Source organism: Leuciscus leuciscus (assembly GCF_965113295.1).
Source record: "Leuciscus leuciscus genome assembly, chromosome: 19".
Classification (NCBI taxonomy): domain Eukaryota; kingdom Metazoa; phylum Chordata; class Actinopteri; order Cypriniformes; family Leuciscidae; genus Leuciscus; species Leuciscus leuciscus.
In genome coordinates, this window is record NC_138743.1 from 26180378 (window position 1) to 26200131 (window position 19754).

The 19754-nt window shown below is 38.9% G+C and overlaps 1 long non-coding RNA gene across 1 annotated transcript in view; it reads right to left on the minus strand.

Annotated features, from left to right (window-relative positions):
- The window catches only part of LOC309481845, a 26589-nt gene continuing 6835 nt past the window's right edge, over positions 1-19754 (minus strand). Inside the window, exon 3 of the long non-coding RNA XR_014200110.1 lies at positions 1-1016. This is a non-coding gene — a long non-coding RNA (uncharacterized lncRNA). The remainder of the gene's footprint in view (positions 1017-19754) is intronic.

Genomic DNA, 19754 nt, shown 5'->3' on the forward strand with positions numbered 1-19754 from the left:
AGGAATGGATTGGATCGTTGTGGTTTTGGTATTGTTTTCTATTAAAACAGTTCAATAAACAAGAAGTCAATATTGAGTATCTTACATTTTAAACACAATACTCACTGTTACTTTGACTGTTTTTGTTCCTCCAATGAAAATTGTTCCAATCGAAGTCGCTGCAGAACGGGTTATGTGCCTTGTCCAAGCAAGAAGCAACACAGTAGTGGCATTCCTAAATCCTGAAGGAATCACAAATCGATTGAATAAATGATTAAAATGACTCGCTCAGGCGCCACCTACTGGCATAACAGTGTAACCTGCAGAAAGATTCACAGCAAAATCCCCACCACTAATCCACAGACTGACTGGAACAAACATTACCAGAAAAAGAGCAGAAATAATTTGTAATACTTAATTTTATTCAATCATTTTTGTATAGCCTACTGAATCTTTTGTGATTTTGTACACCACGCACCAACCAGCCTTGAACCTGAGCCGCTCAGCTTTGATTAGACCCTTGCAAAATCAAATTCTGTGTGAAAACAAACACATCCAATCACAGTCACACTGCATAGCAAACTTTAACCACAATTTACTCAAGCCCTATCAACTTCACAAAGCAGCTATGAACCCCATGGAAAGGCACATTCCAGTGAAAAATTGTTCACGGTCAAGACAGGTAAGCAAGTTGCCTGTGGATTTGTGGTCAGTAAATTTGGCCGAGAGGGCAAGCCTGAGGGTGAATGGCTATTTCTGGGAAGACTGAGCACTGCAGATGAGGTACATGTCTAAAATTATTGACGTGCTTGCTCCAAAACAAATAGGCTACTCTTCTGAGACCTAATGAGAACACATCATCTGAAAAAATTCAAAATAGAAAATCTGAATTTGAGCCAAGACTCATTTTCTGCGTCTTATTCACAGAGTGGGCCAGTACATTCAGGAAATCTCTCGGAAAGCCTAGAGTATTAGTATCCAGGCCTCAACCGGATGCCTCAAAGCTCAGGGTTCACGCTTCTTCCTTTTCTTCCCTCCTGGAGTTAAGGGAAAGGGAAAGAAAGAAAAAAATTATGAGAGAAAGAGCAAGTTAAAATAAAACATAAATCTCCCAGCATTTCTTTTGCTTCGTTGCAGATTTATTAATTCACTTTGTTTGCTGTACACATATTTCCATAATTAAATGGCAGTTCTCGCTCTATCCCCATGCTACACGTCATCCATGAGCCTTAAGCTTTCACAACAGAGCACAGCATCCCTCAGGGATGTTTTACTCCAGGTCTCGGCAAAGGTAATCCCCGGCCTTAGACAACAAGTAGTCCTCTTACACTGTCCCATTCAGAAACAGCCCTCCCGCCCTGGCCTCTCCCTTTTTCCCCACCATCAGCAGGCCAGCTGTCACTGTAAACTGAGCCGGGCGGACCCTCGCGAACAGCTCAGCCTCTGCCCAGCTGCCGCCCCGGGATCTTATCAGCCACGAGACCATGCAGCACAGACAATCTGGACCTGGTTTGTGTTTCAAGGCCATTGCAGAATGACCTAAATGACATCAATAACACAATGGTGGAAACAAGTAAAAAAATAAAAAATAAAAAAAAAAAGAAATGAAAAGAACGTGTGTGTTGAAAATGTAAAATGCAAGAGTCAGAAACTAAAGGTAAACAATTTTGTTACACTTTATTTCAATAGTCCACTTTAGACATTTTACGGTTACACTTTATTTTAAGGTGTCTTGTTACGGTGTAATTATATATTTAAGATCTGAGTAATATTAATTAACAACATGTATAGGGTTAAGACAGGATTAGGGTTTGGTTGAGGGTTAGTTGCTTGTAATTATGCATAATTTACTGTAATTACTATATGGTAAGTACATGTAACATACGTAGGCCTATATAACAAGGACACTGTAAAATAAAGTGTTACCCACTTTACTAATACTTTGCAAGTACATGTCAACTAACTCTTACTAATTTATTTGCAACATGTCAACTAATTCTCATTAGAGTAATAGTAGACTGTTAGGTCAGGGTTAGGTGTTATGGTTCGGGTAAGTAGAATAAGTTGACATATAGTTGCAAAGTTACTCCTATTTAGTAGAATGTCTAAAGTGGACAATTGAAAAGTGTAAATGAAACTTCATAATGCATTTTGGATTTGATTTAACTTAACAATCCAGATATGCATTACGTTAGCACAAACATCCAGCAACAACATAAACACAAACCACATGATGGCAACTTTTGGGCAAAATGGCAAAATTTCAATCCTTTCAATTTAAATTCAACATGAAAATAAAATCTTTTTCATTCAGAAATCATCTAATTGCACATGTTAAATGGGTTGCCATGGCAGTGCCCATTGACAATAACACAACAAAATGGGCAAAGAGGGCAAAAAGTGTATTTTAAAAAGTAAAAAAGTTTTTTTTAATGTATATTTATAGATATTCCTTATATATATATATATATATATATATATATATATATATATTTCTATATTTTATCCCATGTTTAACTTTCCAGCCCAGACTCATTATAAAAACGTACCTGTGGCAACATTTTTGCAAAACACTTTGCGTTGTGCACGTTTATGGAATGCCAAAGATGACATAATAAATAAATAAATATACGAAGAAATGTAAAAAAAAAAAAAAAAAAGAAGTAAAATCCTATCTAACCCTAAACAAACAAACAAACAAACAAAAACATTCTAAATAGCTTCTTTAATTTCATGTTTTTGTTTTTTTGTTTTGTTTTTTACATCAATTAACATGAGGGTGATGATAGAATTTTCTGGTCTGATTATTAAAGCTTAAGAACAATAAGTGCACAAAGCATGTAATGTAGAAACAAATGTGTTTCAGTGTTTGGCACAGGCGTCTCAGCTGTTTATGATTCCGCTGTAGATGACAGCAACGTCCTGATATGATATCAAATGAATAAAACAATAGCTCTCAGAGTGCTGTACGGGTCCTCATCCCAGCAGAGGAATTCATGACACACCAGCACCTCAAACAGCAGCCTCTTAATTAGAACAAATGCCTTCCCTCCAGGCTGTCTTGCCATAACAGTGGGACTGTAATTAAACTCAATTAGCTCATCAGCTTTAAACTGGGTTAAGTGATGTTTACTCAACATGGGCTAATTGTATGGCATATGGTAAGCTTGGTAGATGGAAGTGCAGAGGTGGGTTTGTTGTTGGATAGTTTGGGATAGGTCTGCAGTAAAGCTATTAGGGATTACCCAGGCTGATGGTGGTGGGTCGGCCCTGAGGGGACGTGAGGTTTGAGAATTCTGAATCCACCCTATATAATCAGCAGGGGGCTTCAAGCTCTCTTATAAGAACTCACTACAAATGTCTCAACATTGTGTGTGTGTGTATTACACAGCAACATTCTTGTCTGAAATATATATATACAGTATATATATATATATATATATATATATATATATATATATATATACACAAATTAAAATTGCACATCTCTCTCTCTCTCTCTCTCTCTCTCTCTCTCTCTATAAGAAACAATAATTTCTGCTATTACAAATTGCTATAAAAATGCAATCAAAATAAAGCTTTCTAATGGCAACAGACTGATGTTAAACAATGCATTTCAGTCTCACTGTGGTTGGTTGGCAGGGTTGCTCTTTTCCATCCACCCAGGGAACAGTGACAGCTGTGGGGCCAACAGTGGGCCCGAGCTCCCCTGCAGCTGTCTTGTGTGCCTGGGGTGGAATGACTTAGTGATCCTCCTCTAACTGGACAGATCCGGACCAGCACAACACCTGCTCTTTCTGGCAAAGCACACTCAGGGCAACCTTGGTATGGGGTTATTGTGCAATAATTCCACAGGATAGTCTGCTTGTGGTGTCTTGTTGATTACGTGACGTTACATCTGATTACCTTTATCTGTGTGTCATTTTTGCATTGTTCAAATAGAAAGCATAGATGAGGGATTCTTCAGGCAGAGCTTATAAGGAGCAGAGAAGAAGAAGGAGAACAAGGGGATTCTGGGAGCGGAGAGAACAATAGGCTGAAATGCCCTCTGTGCTCCTGGTTTTGCAACGTTCAGTATTTTTCTGTTTCTGTAAGTCAGCAAATGAATCATATTATAAATTCTGATGACTGCAGAATAACTAACCAGTGTCTTTTTTCCTTCCATTTTTTTCAGAGGCCCAAAGGAATTGACTTTGAAGAAAAGGTTCTTTGGATTTCTTTTCCATCTTTTTCCTTGACATACTGTAACTGAGCTTGATTCAGCTCCACATCTCATAAAGAAGGGATAGCTTTCTGAGTTTTTTTTTTTTAGGTAGGTGACCTCTTAAAGGGATGGTTGATTATGATTTCACTTTTTTTTTACTTTAGTTAGTGTGTAATGTTGATGTTTGAGCATAAACAACATCTGCAAAGTTATGAAGCTCAAAGTTCAAAGCAAATCGTTTTTTAAGGACTACGACAAATGGCTAGGGACTACACAACATTCCTCCCGGGTTAGTGACATCACTAATACTAAAATTTACAAAACAATGATGTAAAATGTACATAAACCCCAGGAACGCGATTTATAGATTATCATGACAGAATATGCTAATCAATGATTAGAAGATAACTACACATAAGCTACATAAATTCATCCACAAACCATTCAGAAATGTCCTGTTACATTCTACATGTTGTCACTTCTTCTTGAGTCTCTCCATCATTGTCTGACTCCGGTTTGAACATAAACATTGACATTTCCAGTGCATGTCTGTGTGAGGTAAAAGGACACAAGCTTTTGTAGCTCCGCTCTATGTGCTGGGAGCAGCAGCTCATTTGCATTTAAAGGAACAGACACAAAAACTGCGTTTTTGCATACCCTCAAAAGGTGACAATTTTAACATGCTATATAAAAATATCTGTGGTGTATTTTGAGCTAAAACTTCACACTTATTTTACATCTTGTGAAAAGGACATTATACCACCCCTTTAATGTAGAGTCAGCAGAATAAACTGAAACGCATGTGGCCTTTATAAGGCTTCTGTTGGGGTCGACAAAGTACAAAGTATAATCAATAAGGAAAATTTTCCCTCATTGACCTTCTCGATTTTCTTGTGCAGCGAACTTTATTTCTTGCAATGAAAAGTTGTGAAAATGATAGGAAAGACTTTGAGTTCTAATCGCATCTGAAGTGTGTAGCAACTACCCGTCATTGGCAATTGGGTATGCGGTTGTACAATAAAAGAACCTCTATCACAACCTCTCCTTGGAGGATGTGTTATTAGTCTCGTTGACAGACAAATATTCTGTATGGCTACCATCCGCAAGGGAGTGAGAGGCTTAGCAATGGCTTTTTTGGGACTCTACCCTTGCCAAGTTTGAGGAAGTGTGTGTTTAGAGCATTGACAAGGATTGCCCTCTGAAGCTTACAATTATTGACATGTGGGGATAGAGGGGTTACTATACTGCTGCCCTTCCGAAGGACAACTGGAAGAGTTGAGAGAGAGAGAGAGAGAGAGAGAGAGAGAGAGAAGAGTATTGGGGAGAAGAAAATGCTGACAGGGTGATGCAGTAAGACGAGAACAGCATGGTACAGTGTAAATGGAGTGGCACCGTACAGAGAGAGCAAAGAGATTCACAGTATGTGACCAACTAGCTGGTACTTTTTGCCCATGCAGCTTTGCAGCAGAAGACATCTTAAATGCATGCTCAAAATCTCAAATAAACATCCTAACTTCTCTTATGAGTTGATCATTTATAGTTCATTTATCAAAATAGAAAAAAATATTGTCAATTTGATCAAATTTTTAAATTACATTCATAATTGCCTCACTTGAGAGTTGTCTAAATGTGTTTTAGTGACTAAATCTGATGAAATAAATAAATTGTGAGTGCATAAAAAGAAAATAGACAACGGATAAGCAAAGTAGGACAATGTCCCTTGGGAAATAATCATCGTTCCGTTATTCCCTAGACTCAACAAGCAAACAAAGTACAGAAGAAATAGCTACAGAAACAGGATATGAAATCTGGGTTTAATTGTTTAAATAAATCGAATACGTACTTTCTTGGAAATGGGGTCTTTGAACATTTGAGCTTTACCAGATAAAGAGTTCCCAGGCATGAACTATAAAAACATGGCAACATTTTACAATATAGTTCAATTCATTATTTAAATCATTAATAAAGTTATTGTTAATTTAACAATAAGATACATATATACAATAAAATATAAAAATTTTAATTATAAATTATAAATAATAAAATAATAAAATAATATTTCATTTTAATATGAATTAAAATATTAAAATAACCATTAATTCTGTAAAAGTATTGTTTATTCTTGTTATCATGATACCTAATACACTAACTAATGTTACCATTTATAAACTTAAATGTGAGTGTATATAAAAGTGAACATTACTAGTGCAAATAAGAATAATGCTCAAATGCTGCTAAGGGACCCCACATGCTTCTCATCCAAACCAGACAACAGCTGACCTTTGACCTCAAATTACACTAATACTTCCTGTGTTCCTTACTGCACATCTCCTAGCGCAGATAGACGTGAGGGAATTCCAAAACACATACTGACAGAGGGTGCTAAACACATAAGGATGAATATACCAGCCGATGATCGAACATGTGGAGATGCTGCCATGAAGGTAAGCAAAACTTAAAAGGAGATTATCTCGGAGAGGCCATCAGCGTATTGATTTGCCTAGAAGTTTCTTTTTTCCTCTGTCAGAGCTTCAAGGCTATTTCCAGCTCAACACCGGCGGCTGTCCTTCCTGGTCTGATCCCCTAGGCAACCGATGTGGTCATTCCTTCCAGAAAATGGAGAGCTATGTGTAACCAAATACTAACAGGGGCCCCTGAAAAACCAGTACGTGTGTGTGTGTGTGTGTGTGTGTGTGTGTGTGGTGTACATTATGGATGAAAAAGGAAAAGGTAAGACAGATTATCTTATGTTTGGCATTTCTCAGTAATCATAAATAAATGGTATTTACATTTTTTTTATTATTTATCAAATTTTTTACATTTAAATATAATAACATTAATATATAATTTTAAAAATATTTTAGATACAGTATTTTTGTCATGGAATTATTTCCAAAAATTCCTCAAAACTATGCTAATTTAATTCTGTGCATCATAATACCAACTCAACCACATTTACACCCACATTTGTGCACCCATAAATTTGAGCCATTGTCCTGTTTTTCCTTGTTTCCACTTATATTCTTCACATTTAATTCTTCTTCCCACTGTTCAGTTTTACAGACTATTTCATGCACAATCATTTCGCCTCCCTATCCATTCCCTCCATCTCGAGTGTCTTTCATATTCTTTCCCCCCTCCCTACGTTTGCCCTCCCTTTTTATTTCCCAACTCTCCCATATAATTTCCTTTCCACAGGCTTTGTTAGGCACCTTGAAACCTTAGCCGTTTCAAATAGCAATGTCTCTCAGCAGCAGGTCCTTGCTATAGCATTAGATGCAACTTGATCTGGGCCCTCAAGCAGAGCCTTGTTATTGGATAAATACAGGGCCTCCTGCCATGACCAGTCTGTTCTACAGGGGGCACTAGAGGAGAGAAGATTCGAGGAGGGCGAAAAGTGAAAAGTGTTTTTTATAGCTTCTTAGGATCTTTTAGCAGCAAGACATTTTGGTAGTTATTGATATACTTTATCGAAAGTGTAATTTAAAGTGTATTACATCGCCTTTCAGTCTAAACTGTAAAAGGGAGAATGAGCAACTCTATAGGAAGCCGTCTAACTCAAACAAAGAGAGTACGTAGGCTGGCCCCACATTAGCAGACACACTCTCAAGCTCCATTAGGGACATAATGAAGATACAAATCAATCTAATCCTATTGTGGAGACATTCCCTCCCACTCATCCACATAATCCCACTGCAGTGAGGCTGAGTCCTGCTGGAATGCCATGCTGAGGGAATACAGATCTCTCGCTGAGATAATTAGCATTTCACAGCTCTGAGTACCACTTGCGTTGCCAATATGCTCCACAAATGATCATTTTCCAAATTATTTCATAAAATGCTTTTTTTTTTTAAATCCTTATGGCCTTATAACAGAGGGATTTAGGTTGTGATTGAATGGAAAGTGTTGAGAATAAAGAAAGGAGCCTGTGAGTGACTGATGGCAAGTGATGAACACGAGAGTGACTTTTGCGGGCCAGGTCTTCTCAGCAGGGCTGCTTCAGGTTCTGTCCCACATGTGTTCCGCATAAAGACTATCAAAGGCTGAGTTCCCCCCTGCGGCACAAGCCCGCCCTGCTGTAAAGAGCCATCAAACGAAAGTGTGACAGACTGAAGGGGCTGTAATGGGTATATGAGGGGCTGGAGAGAGTCCAGACACACAAACACAAATGCAGGTCTGCATGAAGACATAAACTTGAGTTTTCCCTCTATTGTACTTGTGTCTCAAGCAGAACCACAACCACAATCATTAAATGTGCTTGACTGATATGAAAATATCAGGACATTCTTTGCTGTGTATTTTAGCTGATTTAACTATATCTTCATGGTTAAGATATATTATATATAAAAGATATATAAATAAAACCTTGCTGCTGCAAATATGATAAAGCTTTCATACAACAGTTCAATAAACAAGAAGTTAATATTTGATGTGATAATATTGGACATCACAGTGTTGCCAGTTACTTTGTCTATTTTTGTTGCACAATCAAAAATAGTTTTAAACGATGCAACAAAAGAAAAACCTGTGAATCCTGAATGATTTTTTTTATAAGTGAATGATTCAATGACACACTTTTTAACACAGAGGCCCTGTCCAAAATGACACAGATTATATGCACTCATGGGGCCCTATCATACACCCGCATCATATGCGACGCAAGTGTTTTTTGCTAGTTTCAGCCCGACGCAGTTATCATTTTCAAGTCCTGCACCAAGTTATTTAAATAGCAAATGCATTTGCGCCCATCTGTGCGCCCATGAGCGTGCTGGTCTGAAAATGAGGTCTGTTCAGGCGCATTTTTGGCGCGTTGCTATTTTGAGGCAACTGAAATAGACTGCGCCATTAACCAACAAAAACTTGGTCTAAAGTCAATGGTGCAGTATTTATTTATTTATTTAAAGGGTGCATTAGTAATATGCGCCTATAGGCGGATCCACAACGCGCGTACACTCTGCTTATTACACACACAGGGACCTGCAGCACACAAACTAGCCAAATATAAAAAATAAAAGGATTACAATGTAAAAGATTAATTTTGTGTACATAAAGATATGGTGGAATCCGGCTTGTCAAGTAGATGGTATGGTTGCTTGCTTTAACCTCGCGCACGAGCAGATCCATTTCCTCTCTGGAGAAGTATTCAGTCTTTCCGCTTGCAAATTCCGCCATGTAAATAGAGAATCCGCCATGATGCAAGCGCAACTGGCTTTTAAAGGGAATGGGAGATGAGACTCTAATTGGTTTATTGCACGTTACGCCCAAAACACACCCATTACTCATTAAGAATAGGGACAACCCTTTTAGACCATGCGCCGGGAGCGCCGACCATTTTTCCCGTCATTAAACTAGAAAAAGTGGATTAGGACACACCCTAAGTGCGCTTGCACCGTGCGCTTTAGACCATGAGCTTAGATCGGTAAAATAGGGCCCATGGTCTTGCAAGACTGTACAGGGTATTCCATTTGACATTTTAAGTTTCAGAAGGGTGCTCACGACCGGCCTTTTTGCGGCCGCTTTGTGCCCTTGATGCACACTTCTGCAGAGCACACACTGAGGTGAACTCTTCTACCCAACAGTCAAAGTGGCATTACGTCACCAAAGTGTGGACTCAGAGGAAGACTGCAAGCGCTTAGGATGCCAGTTGGGATAGGGCCAGACTTGTTTTGTTTCTGAAAGAATCTAAGATTTTGACCGAATCGGTTAAGTGAATGATTCAGTGACTCACTCGTAAAGACAGTTATGCGTTGCTACATACTGGTGTAACAACGTAACCTGCAGAAGGAGTCTGAAATCTGAAGGATATATATTATAAAAATACATATTAAATATATATTACATACATTCTCCAAACAGCCTTATCCTATACAACGTTGTCGGGATCCTGGAGTCTATCCCAGCATCTCACACACACATACACACACACAGAAACACACACACACACACACACACACACACACACACACACACACACACACACACACACACACACACACACACACACACACACACACACACACACACACACACACACACACACACACACACACACACACACACACACACACACACACATATGCAGGCATGCATGCAATATGTTTTTGTACATATATTGCATGCAGAACCAGAAAAGTGTCTGAGAGCTAAGTTGTGCAGTCCAGCACTTGTATTAGCTCTACTGTGAGGGATGAGTGGCACACCTGCTGAGTAATCTGTCATTACAGCTGGGGGACAAATCTCAGCTGCCCACACCAATCAAACTCTCCTCTGCCCACCCCTGAACACCCCCAACATTCCTCACACAGCTCTGTTTTCAGGCCTCTCTGTGTACGTGTGTGTCACAACACAGAGTGTCCTGTCCTGTTGTTTGTGTGGCTGTTTAATTTTGATTGGGTACTTATGTGAGAGCTGACATTACATAAAAACAATGCATACATGGGAATACAAACCAAGACAAACACAATATTTTATAAAGTTTTTGAAAGATGTATATTATGCTAAGCAAGGCTGCTTGATCAAAAACACAGTAAAAACAGTAATATTATGAAATATTACTAGAATTTAAAATAACTATTTTCTATTTTAATATATTATAAAATGTAATTTATTTCTTTGCTGACAAAGCTGAATTTTGAGCATCATTATTCTAATCTTCAGTGTTATTTGATCCTGCAGAATTCACTCTAATGTGCTGATTTGGTGCTCAAGAAACATTTCTTCTTATAATCAATGTTGAAAACAGTTGTGCTGCTAATATTTGTGGGAATATATAACTTTTCTTTTCTTCCTAATCTTTTATATATATATATATATATATATATATATATATGAAGAGTTAAGATGCAAAAGCCTCTAAGTGCCATCTGAAATTTTTTTATCAAGCTCGTATATTTAAGTTCAGAAATTTCACTTTAATGGCAATGAAAATGACCTATTAATTGTCATTTAAGTGAAATTACTGAACTTAAATATACGAGCTTGATAAAAATTATCATTCTAGAAGAAAATTTCAGATGGCACTTAGAGGCTTTTGCATCTGAACTCTTCATATATATATATATATATATATATATATATATATATATATATATATATATATATATATATATATATATATATATATATATATATATATATATATATATATATATATATACATACATACATAAATTAATTAAAAGTAATTAGTTCCCTCAGTTGTGGCTGTATTGAATTCACTGTTTGATGTGACATGTTTGACAGAGACATATGAGGCGAATGAAACCATTATCTGACTGGACTGCATGCCTCTTCAAGTTTGATGTGCCTGAAGGCAATGACTTGACAACTGATAGATGGAAATAATAATAGTCTTTACATCAAGACAGACAAAATTATCCTAGAACAACCTTGAAATTTGTAACTTTTAAACTTGGTACTTGATGATACAAATTAAATGATTTTCTTTGCCTTTTCAGACACAAAAATGTTGCTCAAGAAAGGGAGTCAAGTGTCTAATGTGTGATTAACCTTTAGGCATAAAAGGGATAGTTCACCCAAAAATGAAAATTCTGTTATTACTCAACCTAATGTGACTGAGACTGAAAATATATTTTGAAGAATGTTGGTAACCAAACAGTTTCCACTCCCATTGATTTCCATTGTATTTTTTTGTCTATATGGATTCTATGACAGGTTTTTCTATTGATTTTTACTTATGTATTATATCACTGAATGTGATATACAGTATTCATACAAATAGAGCAGGTAATAACTGAAAGGAGATCATGTGATCACCAGTGACTTCACTCCCATTAGCCTCTGCATCAAGTTTCTGCTCATTTAAATGAAGGTAAACTTCTCTTAACTTTGTCGCATCACTGGACAAACCCACATCATGCCACCAGAAATCACCGGATCTCATCGGTTGCTTTGTCAATGCAAATTGCTGTCAGTGCAAAGACCTCCCTTTTAAGAATCAGAAGTGTTGGGATCATGATGCTTTGGTGTGAAACTTGATCTAGGAGTTCCCAGCTGTGTTGAGTGCAATATACTGGGAGGCAAAACACTGAAAGGGACTTTATTCTAGAGAGAAAAATTATGAAAGCATTCAGGATATCTGGTTGAATGGTTGAAAAAAGAAGAAAATCAGATTCAGAACACGCAAAAAGTTCAAATGAAGTTGTATGATTTCTGTTACAACACTTACCAGCTAACAAAAATATGTTCTAAGAATGTTCCCATTAAGTTATAAAAAAAACATAATTTCTGAATGTTCTCTGAACCTTTTCTGGTTTCTCTGAAACCAAAACACATTTTTTCTTGGTTATGCAATAAAGGTGCATTCCATTTGATCATTCTTCAAACATTATGGGAATGTTAGATTTGAAAGTTCTCTGAACGTTCTGAAATGCCTCAGTTACGACTGTAACCTCAGTTCCCTGAAGAGGGAGTGAGACGCTGTGTCGATTTACGCTAAGGGAACGCTTCGCGTGATGACGTCTTGAAGCATATATATAATCAGTCCAATGGTGTGACGGAACGTCCAGCCCGATCTCACGGGAAAACGTACAAATTCTACAAAGTGGCTTAATCGTACGAAATCATACGACCTGACTCGTACGAATTAGTAAGATTTTTGCAAAATCGTACATATTTGACGAATTGGCCAATTCGTATGAATTCATACGAATGACCTACCCCTGACCCCGCCCCTAAACCTACCCATCACGTGGGTTTAGACAAATCGTACAAATTCGTACGAGTGAGGTCGTACGAATTAGTACGAATTAGCCAACTTTTTATCATTCGTACGAATTTGTACGAATTGGTCGTGAGATAGCGTTGGAACGTCAGAGGCGGGTGACGTCATGAACCAGTAAACTATAAAGCCTGCCCAAAACAGAGCCGCGCTAGCTTCGTAAAAGTCTGAAGTAGTCGCTGACAGGCACGTAGGAGATATGGCAAGGTGAAGCAGCATCTCGCTCCCTCTTCAGGGAACCGAGGTTACAGTCTTAACCGAGGCGTTCCCTTTTAAGGGAACTCACGCTGCGTCGATTGATGCTAAGGGAACGTCTATACCAATGCCACCATAGCGACAAGTGTCTGTCCAGTGTGAAATCGCGAGGAGCAGCACTTGGACGAGAGCACCTGGGACCCTGGTGTAGAGTCCAGGGTCAAAGAGTAGAACTTTACAAATGTGTGCGGTGAGGACCACCCTGCCGCATCACAAACATCTTGGAGGCCGCCATAATCCTAGTAGAATGGGAACGGCCAGCCATAGGTGAAGGCTGTCCGACCTATTCATAAGCAAGTGAGAGAGATCCCATGTCGGCACCCTGGTACAAGCTGCAAGCCTCAGCCTCAGAGTACCATGGAGGAAACGAGATACCAACAGATCTTTACTCAAAGACAGTACACCCAAAGGAATGTGGTAAGCACCTAAACCTTCAAAAGCCGCGTTTCCACCGAAATTACCCGGAACAATTTGTCCCAGGAACTTTTTTCCCAGGAACTTTTTTGGCCCCAGACCGGTTGCTTTCTGCGTTTACACCGCGGTCTAAAGTACCGGGAAGGTAAACTGCGCGCAAATGCTCCTCCCAGTCTGCGACGGACAGTAATCAGTTTTGAGCACCACATTTATAATAAGTATGGAGGAGATTCAAACTGTGCTGCAGTTATGTATTGGTTTACTAACGAGGTAATTAACAAAACAAAATAGACGAGCACTGATACTAAAGCGTGTTCAGAAAGCTCGTATGCGTATAAAATTAGACAACGTATGTTATCAGTTATTGTGAGATGCCTGGGACGAACACGCAAAAATTTCCTCTTTCGCAAATACGCTTAAAAAAAGGCCTTAACCCCGTCTATCAATCATAAATAGTGAATTGTCTTGTAAATAGTTGTTTGTTACTAAGTGCTATTTCAATCCTGTTATAGTAAATTTGTAACATGGTTTGGAGTGCCTTGCAATAGATGGCAATGTGTAAACATAATGACTTAATAATAAAAGCTGTGGCAGAAAAGAGACGAGCACTGAAAAAGCGTGTTCAGTAAGCTCGTAATGCTAACGTTAGATATAAAATTTGTATGTTATCAGCTATTGCGGACATTGACCGTGAGATGGCTGGGACGAACGCGCAGAAAGTTTCCTCTTCCACAAATTCCCTTAATAAAGCCTGAAACTCGTCGCCAGTCCACCAGTTTTTTTTATTAAATTCCATATTTGCTGACAGACAACTCTTACTGCATGAAGCCACGACACGAACCGCAATAGATTTTTTAAAAAGGGAGGTTAAAAATAAATAAATGCTGCGTGGAGTCATCCAACCAAAATGCGGCGTGAACACAACCAATCAGCTTGTGCAGCGCACAAGTCCCACCCCTGAAAGTTCCTGAACTTTGAAAAAGTACTACCTCATGAACAGGGACTATCGGAGGGGGACATATTTACCCGGAACTTCATTTAGACCCTGGTTCCTGCGGTGTAAACACATCGAGTACCAGCCCAAAGTTCCTAGTTCCTGGGGAAAGTTCCTGCGGTGGAAACGCGGCTAAAGTGGACGGGGATAGACCTGGAGTGAACCGCTCCTGCAGAAACTCCAGCACTGTACCAACAGGGCAGTTAACTGGGTCCAACTGATGGTCACTACACCATGATGTGAAAACTCTCCACTTCAAGGCATAAAGTTTCCTCGTGGAGGGAGCTCTGGAATGTAGAATGGTCTCTACAACCTCAGTTGAGAGTTCTGGACGGGGGTGAACAATCGAGCCCCCTGCTTGGGACAGAAGGTCCCTCCTGACGGGTAATTCTAGTGGAGGAGAGACACTAGATCGGGGAACCATACTCGGCCCGGCCACTGCGAGGCTATAAGAAGTAGGCAAACCTGGTCCCTGCCAACACTTTACAGAACTCCCAGGAGCAGAGCGATCGGGGGAAATGCATACACCTCGGCCATGTTTGCACCATAACATCCAGTCCGAGAGGAGCTGGATGCGTGAGGGAGAACCAAAGTGGACAATGAGACGTCTCTCGAGACGCAAACAGATCCACTTGTGAAGAGCTGGCTTTTGAAGTTTGACATGAGAGCGACGGGGGAGGAGCTTCTGGAAAGCGGCAACCTGCTTGGCTGCCTCCTGGAACTTCTCGACGACTGAATTTACAGCGTTGCCAAAGAGCTGTCCTTGCCAAATTCTTGTCCTTTTCTTTTATATCACTCAGATTGAGCCACAGATACCTTTCAGTGGCCACCAGGGCTGCCATAGAGTTGCCGATGGATTTAGCCGTCTACTTGGTGGCCCTGAGAGATAAATCTGTGGCTCGACGTAGTTTGCAAAAACATGGTCTAATCACGTGCCTTGTATATCATATGGGTCCTAAACAGAGAGTTAGCAACTTGAGACTCCCCCTGTTAGTGAAGCAAGGGCGTTAGCTAAACCAATAAACATTAAATTATTAATCATGACCTTTTCCAACCACTCAGATTCCCAAAGGTCCATAAGGAGGGTGTACAGAGGCTGAACTTCCTGCTTTGTCGTCATGTTGCTGTTGCTTGGAGAGAGGGCGGGAGCGCACTAAACACTCATCACTCATGTCCTTCTCTTCTTCCTCTGATGATGAGAGATGGTTTCCCGACAACTGCTCCTTGGTAAAACAAATGAACAGAAAATCTTCTGGGTATTCCACCAATTAACCCGAAAAGGGGAAAATGTCTTTGGAATCTTTTCCTGATTGCCAGTTAGTGCTGAGAAATCTGCGTCTTTCCGAGATGAAGTCATTTTCTTACGCTGTGCCAACAGCAACAAGAGCAAGATTGCTCACTGTTTTTTTCTTTCTCTCTTGCTGTCAGCATTTGAGGTTTAATTCAGGTTTGAGGAACTGCACTGCAAACTCTCACAATCCTCATGAGTTTTTTGTTTCTCCGTTAATACACCATATGGTGCCTACTGCCAAGATATGCGTAAGGAAAACATTCACTCACACAGCGAAAATCAGATCTCAGCAAATCAGAATATATGAGTCAGGGCACTCAAATACATTTTGCACCACTTATTGATGTAAGTAAATTGCATATGACTATATAAACATAATGTCTTTCCACTTCAATAATATAGGCTTAAAACGTATAGCATTGATTTGACAAGGATCAATCCTGGTGTTCACCAGTGACACATATCATTCTTTGAATTGACATGATTGACATTTTCACACGCACACACACACACACACACACACACACACACACACACACACACACACACACACACACACACACACACACACACACACACACACACACACACACACACACACACACACACACACACACACACACACACACACACACACACACACACACACACACACACACACACACACACACATCTGTTCATAACATCTGTGCAAAAAAACGTTTCTTTTCGATTCTTATCGAAGGACAAGTGTTGTCCCTGTATAATAAACATAGAGGCGAGTAATGGCAGTTGCCTTGGCCACATCTACAGTTCAAGTTCCATATTCACACTGTAATACGCTGGGTGATTTATGATGAGCCGATGTCGGTCCCCTGCAGCTGGATTATAAAAACCTGACAGAAAAAACATGCCTAAGTAAAGAAAAGAGTGAGTCTGTGTGTGTGTGTGTGTGTGTGTGTGTGTGTGTGTGTGTGTGTGTGTGTGTGTGTGTGTGTGTGTGTGTGTGTGTGTGTGTGTGTGTGTGTGTGTGTGTGTGAGAGAGAGAGAGAGAGAGAGAGAGAGAGAGGCTAAAGTACTGGAGGCAGAGATAATGGCCAATAGTAATGGCAAGAGAGCACTCACTCCCCAGTTCTCTAATGACCATTTCTCATCCTTCTGGAGAATAATATTGATCACAAACAAATGAGCAGGCCAGATTAAGGTTGGCATGAGGACATAACATGGCCTTTAAAACAGGAATTCTGTGAGGTTATTAACAGCGTTGTTGTGTAAGTCTGTTCATGTGTGTGTTATCCGTTAAATGCTGCAGCTATTTTTACAAAAACAATGCCATGCACCCTTTCTAGAGTCACAAGCAAAGCTTAAAGGTGCAGTGCCTAATTTCCACATCATTACACAAACAACACCAAACGGCATCTTCTGAAGAAAATGCACGTGGTGCATGCGGATGCAAAAGTCTCTCTACCACAATGTCAGGGTGTTGTGGGCAGGGTTGGGGAAAGTTACTTTTAAAAGTAATGCATTACAATATTGTGTTACTCCCTAAAAAAGTAACTAATTGCATTACAGTTACTTTTATGGAAAGTAATGCTTTATATTACTTTTGTGTTACTCTTCCTTGTCTAAGCTGGGCTTGCTTGGATGTTAGATTGTTTTTTAAAAACAAAAAGAGGTCTTTTTTTGGCTAATGTAAAAGCAATTTTACCAAAAGTGAAATGAAGAAGCGTCAGGCTGAAGGAAATGCAAATTCACGTCTGTACAGTAGAGGGTGCAGCTCAAACAAACCATTCAGCTGTGTTGCTGAAGAAAGTTAAATGCTCTTACTTCACCAATAAAAATGTAACAAAAAAAATTAAACTGTGATGTTTGTCTAAAATCATTTTTGCTTATTGGTATGGTTGAATTGGATCACTGAAGGTCAGCAGCAAAGATATTGGTTAATATAGTAAGACTATAAAGTATATTTGTGTAATTGAACATATTTAATTATTGCAGGTTTGCATAGAATTCTGAGGTTGCATTATACTGTTTTTGAGTAACTTGCGTTACTTATTTGAAAAAGTAACTCAGATATTTTGTTGTCAATTTAAAAGTAATGTGTTACTTTACTAGTTGCTTAAAGGGATACTCCACTTTTTTTGGAAATAGGCTCATTTTACAACTCCCTCAGAGTTAAACAGTTGAGTTTTACCGTTTTCGAATCCATTCAGTCGATCTCTGGGTCTGGCGGTACCACTTTTAGCATAGCTTAGCATAGATAATTGAATCGGACAGGACCATTAGCATCTCTCTCAAAAAAATTACCAAAGAGTTTCGATATTTTTCCTATTTAAAACTTGACTCTTCTGTAGTTACATCGTGTACTAAGACCGACGGAAAATTTAAAGTTGCGATTTTCTAGGCTGATATGGCTAGGAACTATTCTCTCATTCCTGCGTAATAATCAAGAAACTTTGCTGCCGTACCATGGGTGCAGCAGGCGTAATGATATGACGCAGCGCCTGAAAATAGGTCTAATAGGATAGACAAACTTAGTCCCGGTCACGTTGGAAGTTACCGAGCTGGGGACTATTTTCAGGCGCTGCGTCATATCATCATTACGCCTGCTGGACTCATGGTATGGCAGCAAAGTTTCTTGATTATTAGGCAGGAATGAGAGTATAGTTCCTAGCCATATCAGCCTAGAAAATCGCAACTTTTAATTTTCCGTCGGTCTTAGTACACGATGTAACTACAGAAGAGTCAAGTTTTAAATAGGAAAAATATCTAAACTCTTTGGTTATTTTTTTGAGAGAGATGCTTATGGTCCTGTCCGATTTAATGATCTATGCTAAGCTATGCTAAAAGTGGTACCGCCAGACCCGGAGTTCGGCTGAATGGATTCGAAAACGGTAAGACTCAACTGTTTAACTCTGTGGGAGTTGTAAAATGAGCCTATTTCCAAAAAAAGTGGAGTATCCCTTTAAAACAGGAATTACTTGTAACGCGTTACCCCCAACACTGGTTGTGGGTGGTTGGCAGGGTGTTTCTATGGGGTTGTTGTTGTTTTAATATTTGCTACTATGTGGTTATATGTTGCTATATGGTCGCTAAGGTTTTCTCTGATTGGTTACTAGGGTGTTGCTAGGGTGTGCTATGTGGTTTTTAAATGCTTATAATCTATCAGGCAAAATGTTTACGTCTAACTACTTAAAAATGTAATAGCAGTAAAGTAATTTAAAAGTAATTAGATTTAAGAGTTTATTTCAATACTTAACCCTAAGTATAATAATAATATAAACACAATTCAAAACATGGGGTCAGCAAGATTTTTCAATTAATTCATACTTTTATTTAGCTAAGTAAATTGAATTTATAATGTTACAAATTTCAAATAAGTGCTATTCTTTTGAACTGTCTATTAATCAATGCATCCTGATAAAGGGATGATGTTCCCACAAAAATATTAAGCACAACTGTTTTTAACATTGACAATAATAAGAAATGTTTCTTGAGCACCAAATCAGCAAATTCAACTGATTTATAGAATGAATAAATAGCATGTTAAAATAAAAAGTTGTTTTAAATTCTAATATTTCTCAATATTTTACTGTGTTGTTTAAATAAATGCAACCATGGTAAGCATAAGAGACTTCTTTCCAAAATCTGAAAGTATCTTACCAATCCCAAACATTTGAACAAAAGCTTCCCCAATCAATCAGCTGCTGATTTGCTGTTAACAATGAGTTCACAGTCATGAGTTAACAATGAGTAGCCCAATTCGGCGGGAAAGACACGCACTTGGCAACACTGGTACCAAACCAAAGGTGCTCTGAGGAACAAATTAAGTAGAACTCCCCTTTAGTCAATATTATCGCCATAGGAAGCTCTGTCAAACAGCGGGCCTGCTTTGCTT